The 7,628-nt window shown below is 42.5% G+C and overlaps 1 pseudogene across 1 annotated transcript; it reads right to left on the reverse strand.

The window, feature by feature from the left end:
- Positions 1-2,071: 2,071 nt before the first annotated feature.
- LOC309561648 (zinc finger BED domain-containing protein 4-like) lies at positions 2,072-2,980 on the reverse strand (annotated as a pseudogene). Its single transcript has one exon. The product of its transcript is annotated as a zinc finger BED domain-containing protein 4-like (transcript).
- Between the last annotated feature and the right edge of the window lie 4,648 nt (positions 2,981-7,628).

Consider the following 7,628-nt stretch of genomic DNA (forward strand, 5'->3'; position numbering starts at 1 on the left):
AAACATGTTTACACAACTATGAAATATAGAAAGAAAACGTTTTAAAGTATGTAATTAAAGTTTATAAACGTACTGTAAACGTTATGAGGTTTCTTTTTAAGGAACACCGCCTAACTAGGGGATGCTTTTTCAATCTTTGTGATGGCAGAAAAATTGGGGAAAAAAAAACTCCTTCTGACCTGCTGTGGCTTCAGGGAGCCACTGCCTGTCTTACTGATTGGTTGGGAAGCCAGTTCCATGCTCCCTCACAGCACAGCAAGTCAGAGGGAGGTTTTCTGAATCCCAATCTTCCTGCCTTCGGTGAGATCGGAAAAAATCTACCTTTGACCAGCAGTTCTGGTTTTGGAGGGAGTACTTGCTCAAATGCTCAGTATTGGCATTCGGCACCAATACTTGCATTGGCATCAGTGCATATATACAGCCTGAAAGTGGTGTGCTCTGTCAATACTTACCAGTGAAGTACTTGATGACTCATATATAAATCTGTCTCGTTGCTCCTCATCCACATCAAAGTTTAGTGGTATTTTAAATTAGCTGTGAAATGAAGAGAGAGAGAGTTAGATAAATAAACAGAAATGATTAATGGAATGATGAAAGGGGAATAAGGATAAAATTGATGAGTTTTGTGTGTGCAGTAGGGTAGATATTTTTAATACTTTAATCCCATAGTGTGGGGAGAGGTCTTCCAAAAGAGTGCCATCGCCAATGCCTACTGATTTTCTCCTAGATGGTAGCAGCAGTCTTCATTTGCAACACCGTAGACACAATAAGAGGAGAAAAATAGAAAGGAATACCACTTTTTGTGGGATTATTAGTTTCCAGGGAGTTAAAGGGAAGGGCTTTCTTTTTTTTCTTTTTTTTTAATACTATTTTGGTTGTTAGTATTGGGAGCCACTGAATAAGTAAAGGATTTATTTTATTTGTTTTTATTATTTTTTTGTTATTTAATACTAACTAATATTATATAAGAAGGAGCATTAGGTATTGCGTATGCAATAGCAACTCCAAATACTTGAATGAAAACTCAATACAAATAATAACAATTAGGTTATTAACAAACAAACCTCAACTTGGGTTGAATGAACAATCTCTCAACTGTTGGGTAATTTAGAACATCTATTCACAGGAATGAATGAATCTACTTCAATTCAACCTGTTCTAAGATTAGAATACATGCCAAATAAAACATACAACAGGTCATGGTATCTATTCAAAATTAAAGGAATATGTATATGAAAGTTATCACTCACAAAGTAGAAACTAAGAGAGCTTGGAAAGCCGGGATCAGCCTCATGGTATTATTTAATAGTCTGTTTTTGGGTTTACATCTTCCTTTTTTGTGTGGCAGACACCAGACAGGTCCATCTCAAGTGGTCCGAAATCAATTCTTGGCCGACAATTTTACTTATCTAAATTTTTTTTGAACTGCTAGAGATGGGATGATTTCCCAATCCCAACCAAAACCAAATAAAAGAAAGGCGAAGATGTAAAGCCCAAAAGAGACCATTCAATAACACCATGGGGCTGATCTCAGCTTCCCAGGCTTCCCAGGCTCTGTCAGTCTCTACTTTGTGACTGAGTGATAACTTTTATATATTCAACATATTTATTTCATTTTGGATAGATGACCTGTCCTTCACTATATTTGGTTTTGTTGCATTTTTTATTTGGCATCTAATCTTGGAACACATTAAATTAAAGATCGACAGTTGATCAGTATCAAAGTTTAGGGCAGGGTATCCTTGTTTTGGCAGGTTTACTTTCAGAAATGCCATCTGCTCCATCAGCTGTGGAGCCAGTTGTGATCACTGCGAGCAGAAAATATTTCCATTAATGGAAAATACCCGTTCACTTTAGACTGAGGTTGGGAGGGCAGGAAAGAAGCTCTTGGGCTACAATGGAGAGAGCAGGCCAAATCCCCCTCTTTTTATCCCAATATTGTAAAGGCTCAGTAGTAGAGTGCAAATGTGGCTCAGAAAGATAAGCCTTTACTGTATCTGAGACACTACTTTGTTTCTTGGGAGGCAGTCTTGTGGGTCCAATCAAACTATCTAATGTCTCAGCCCAAAACTCATCTGCTCTGGCTGTGCGGGGCAACAGTGGTGGTGCTGATACTGATAGGTGTTGTTGACACCTCCTGTTCTTCTTCTTCATCCAAATCTAGTGGCATACACAATTGTCTTTGCCTGTCACACACCCTCTCAATTACTTTTTCCCTCCAGATGGTTAGTAAATTGCTCCGGAGGGACATTTTGCCCTTTATTTAATGATCACACATTGAAGCAAACATTAGCTCAGGGCAAGTTTCTAGGAGCTTGTTAATGCTTAGGGTTAGTTGACCCTTAAGCCTCCTTAGAAGTGCAGCAATGTCTGCAACTAAATGGCCACCAGGCAACAGCTCTCTGTTGCTCAGAAAGCCATCCAGCTTTTAGCCAAGGTGTGTGGATAAGGGGATAACGTGAGCCAAACTTGCATTCTCTTTGTTTAGGCTTTCTGTGACAGCACGCAAGGGACTAAGCACTGCCACCAACTGACCAATTATTGTCCACTTCTCCCTGCTCATTGGTCTAGCTATACCTATAAAATGTTCATGGGACATAGCACGAATTGCCCTTTGTTGCTCAAGTATTCTCTCAAGCATTTCTAATGTTGAATTCTACCAAGTGCCTATGTCCTGCTTCAAACGGTGCTAAGTAAGGCCAGCCTTACTCTGCTCAGATCTGAATATGTTGCTATCTTTGACACTTCTGTGAAAATGGCCTGCTATCTTACGACCAGATTCCTGGACTGCTGACATCTTTCCACTACTGTCATTATCCAGAGCAGCCTTAACAACAAGATGCAGGACATGTGCCCAGTAGCGGACTTTCACAAATCACCCATCACACAGAACCTTAATCATATTTGCTGCTTCATCTGTTACTACAAACCCTAACTTTGACTGCATGCTGGCTTGGTCTCCAAGCCACTCTACCACCATTTTTTGTAGTGCACACAAAATATTTTGAGCACTGTGTTGCTTATTCATAACCTCTGCATGCAAGAGGAAGGAACAGTGTCCCTGCTTAAGATGTACTGCCCAAGCTCCTGTGCTTCTTGCTCCTGATTTTAGTTTTTTTTTCTTCAAATTTTTCTTTATTGAAACGTAAAGAAAAAACACAAGTACAAGTAATATACAATTGTACAGACAAAGTTGTGTTGCAGCATACAGAGTCAAAACACATCAATTGAGTGAGAAAGGTGATTGCGAAGTATCAATAAAACAGAGTCATATAGAATAGGGTAGATAAATAGCGGGTCTACTCGTAGCATACTAGAACATGTAGAAAGCTACTAAGAGCGTCAAACATTCAGTGTAGCCCTAACAGGCTTGCGAACAGTGGATAACAGCGTGCCTCAGATTAATGTCCACAACTGGAACTGTGGGTTGAAGATCTACCCAGAGTATACATTTCTCACCATGAGATCCAAATAAAAATAAAGAGGAAGAGGAGGGTAGCTTACAACACATCGGGGGAGGGTACTAGGAGACAAAGGGGGGCAGGGAAGGAGCAGGACAGAAAAGAGGGGAAATTGATAGAGGGGGTGTAGGGAGGGTCAGGGGCGGGAGCAGAAGGGGACAATAGTCACTGGTATGCAGAGCCTGCCCAGCGCCCAGCTCCAAGAATGCAGATGGGAAATAAAGAAGGAGAAGAGGACGGTCAGAGGTCAACGGTCAGTGGACCCCGTGCGAGGTGGTGTCCACGGGAGCAAGTTAGTGCGATCAGTGGGTCTCCAGGAGCGCTTTGCCCTCGTCTGACAGGACAAACATATTCCAACACCCCCATGTAGCCGAGTAGAGTTCCCTCCTGCCCTGCGAGGTCAGCACCAGGTCTTCGAAGTCACTAATCTGCTTGATTTTGGACAGCCAAAGCCGCAAGGATGGAGGGGCGGTGGATTTCCAGCAAGCTCCGATGCAGGCCTTTGCTGCGTTGAAGAGGTGGCAGAGGATGGACTTTTTATAGTGATCAGGCTTGATGGAGGAACAGTGGAGGAGGAAGAGTGCTGGGTCATCGCGGAGCACGAAGTCGGTCATTCGCTGGGATATCTCTCTGACCTGTCTCCAAAAGTCGCTCAGCACTGGACAGCTCCAGAAGATATGGAGCATCGTCCCACGGTCTGCTCGGCATCGCCAGCATCTGTCCGATGCTTCCGGGAAGAAACCCACTATCCTCGTTGGAGTATAGTACCAGCGTGTCAGGATCTTATAGTTAACCTCCTGGAGGCGTGTGCAGATAGAGGACTTCAGAGAAAAGCGAACGATATTCCGACGCTGAGTCAGCGTGAAAGTCCTCTGCAGCTCCTGTTCCCATTTCACAATGCCGGGGGGGAACAAAGTCACCCCGGGGTTCCGAGAGCAAGGCATAGATCAAGGATAATGCATGCGTCCCGAACCGAAGTGCGACACCCGGAAGTTCCCCATCTCTAACAAGGCCCGGAAGCGGCCGCCGCCACATCCCGATGGGAAGGCCCGATTAGCCAGAACCGGGAACATGGGCGAGGTTACCCTCCAGGAGTCACCCACCACCAGGGCTGCGGCACAGACCCTGAGAGTCGGGTCGATCACAGGATGGCGCCGGACGTCAAGCGGCACCGATGCAATATGCCACAGGGCGCCCGGGAGGTGTATCGAGCACTGGGACGCCTCAAGAGTCGTCCAGAGTCTGATTTTAGTTTTATATGTTCTGACACAGTGGGCTGCCACCAGTGTGCAGTCAATGATAAAAAGGCATGCTGGCCACTTGGGAGCACTCCACAATTCTGAGGTAAAGTGTACAGACTGGACAGAAGCTCTGCCCAACTCCTCTTCCAATGCCTGCACACATGATTTATATAAAGAAGGTACTACATTACGGCTGAATGTAGTATGGGAAGGTGCAATATACTGAGGTGTAACTGCCTGCATTAGTTGCTTGAATGGCTCCCCTTCCACCAATTTATAAGGCGCTCCCCTGACAGCTATCAGTTGCCCAAAAAGGCGAGTAATTTTGTGCGAATGCTGCCTAGACATCCCCTAGAATGAAAGCTGCTAAATTGCTGCAGGGTATGCTGATGACTGGGATGGCTAACAGTTGCACCTTGTCATGTCTATCGGTGGAAATAGTATCACTAGTACTGCTTCCCCTCTTTTTACTAGGTGGAGCTGCCCCCTCACTTTCCTCTCTCAGCAGCACAGGCTTATGGTGGGAGCAAAAATGATGATTCATCCCAGCATTAGTGAGAAGCCCTAAAACTCTCCCATGACTCACTTCCCTGCCACATAGTTTGTACTTGGCTAGGCAACCAACTCCAAGTGAAAAAAAATGCTCCCATACTTTTGACCGCTGACTGCCACTGTCACTGGGTGGCGAAGAATGTACCACCATTTGTTCAGGGTGATGACTTTGAGTAGTTTCTGGAGCAATGGAAGATGATGGTGGCCTAACACTGGTTGCACTAGTTAAATCTGAAGCAGAAGAGGCGGTGGTGGTGGTGACATTGTTTCTGTGGGTGAAAATAACAGAGGAGACACATGACCAATGTCCTCTGCTGGACTACACTCTTGATATTGTTGTAATTCCTCTTCCTGTACATTTAAACACAATCCTAAATCTAAACCTTCAAGGGTAAGAGCTAAAAGGTATGTCATGTTCAGCAGCAGGTTGTAAAATATCTGCCACTTCACCTCTATCTGTAGAGCTGCTGCTAGCAGTTGTGGTGTTGATGGCTATGCTTTGATCTTGAGCAATTGCCTGCTCGAAATGAAAAATCTCACTTTTTGGCCGTCTATAACTATGGCCACTAGCAACAGCCTTTGAGGGAATTATCTAGCCTCTCTTGAAAAAAGAGCAGGTGTTACAATTGGCCTGTTGCTACTATCTTTTTTTGAGGTTCTCACTGTATCAGAAGCAACATTTTCCTCTGCTGCTTCCCTCGTGGGGAGAGGAATTTGAGAAGTATCTATATCCATTATTGTTTTTAAACAAACAGAAAAAAAATGCTCAAAAAAAAATAAAGATAGTGTATAATCGGGCCTTAAAAATGTCCGTGCTTATTAACAGGAAAACACACATCTATCCATCAGAAATGCAACTGCAAAAATGTATTTATTTTTTTTTTAATAAAAAAGAAACTCTCAGACAGCAAGGTTATAACAAACACACACTGCCCCACACAAGGAAAAAAATACATCTGCAGGAAATATATACATAAATAACCCTTTTCTAATAAGTCTTGTATTACTACTTACTCTATGTGACTCACTACCTCTGTCACAAGACTTGACTCAGCACTCTCCCCAACAACTGTAAAGGAAAAACACCCTGTCTCAGGAATGCAGTGTGACTCCTTGACACAAAAGCTATAAGCTGATTGGCTAAAGATATTAGGATACACTATTACCACCCATTCAAAAGATCAGAACACGAAAAAAGAAATTCCAAACAAGTGAAGGCACTAAAATACGAAATTCCGAACAGATGAAAGCTAATACGAAATTCCGAACAGATAAATGAAAATACGAAATGCAAATCATTTGCTATAGAGACATTTTCATTTTCTTTCTTTCATCTATTCGGAAGTTCGTATTTTCGTTCTTTCATATGTTCGGATTTTCAATTTTTTTTTCGTTATTTTGCCTGTTCGAAATTGTTGTATATTCACTCTTTTACCTATTTGGATGAACAGATTGATCCGAATACTAACAATTTCGTACGAAAATCAATTTGATATGAAACGAATCGAACATGTCTAATTAGCACGTGCTGGTGAGGTCTGGCTTGGATTACAGTAACAGTACGTATCATCTCTGAGGACATGGTAATTGGTGCCTGCCCATGCTATCTCCCTTGCCGAGTTGGATACAGTGACTCGTCGTCGTCAATGCCCATGGGTCTTCCATGGTAACCTTTGCAAATACTGCATCATTTTTATCCACTTGTTTTAAGGTTAATAAACTGAAGTGCTTTCAACTTTCAATTGGCTCTGGACTAATCCAATTTCCTACCCCCATGGTTTACACACTTTCCATAAAATTGAGCTACCTAACGCTGTTTGACTTTTTTGTACTTCAAATTCAGGTTTACGACATCCCCCAAGCATGTTTTTTGAGAGATTTTTTTTTTTTTTTTTTTAATATTGCCTTTTTTTCCTTGTTCTAATGTTGCCCTTTATTAAAGGACCCACTGCATGCCAGATGGTAATTTTTTTTAATCTTTTTTATTTTGCATTGATGAATGTCTCCAGTGACAGAGCTAAGCCACCCATGCCCTTTTTTTTTTTTTAGCAAAAGCTTGCAAAACTAACTCATACTTCATATGAATTTTTCAAAGCGTTCAGCAAACAACCAGCACACCTACCTTTTCTTGGTATGCTCCTTACCATAAACCATATGATGCCCACCATGTATCAGTGACTGTGGGTCCAGCTATGATCGATGTCTTATTGATGATCACCATTAAGAGCCGCCATCCCAATGTCTCTCATCAGTACTGATCCTGGGACCAAATTTCTAGTCCTATCCCTAAGCTTGATTATCCTATTGGCTAATGTTTGAAGTGAAGGTGAAGACGTTTCTACTGAGGACATCAACACTGAATCCCTAGAAATAC

The sequence above is a fragment of the Pelophylax lessonae genome, assembly GCF_965119305.1.
Source record: "Pelophylax lessonae genome assembly, chromosome: 8".
Taxonomy (NCBI): domain Eukaryota; kingdom Metazoa; phylum Chordata; class Amphibia; order Anura; family Ranidae; genus Pelophylax; species Pelophylax lessonae.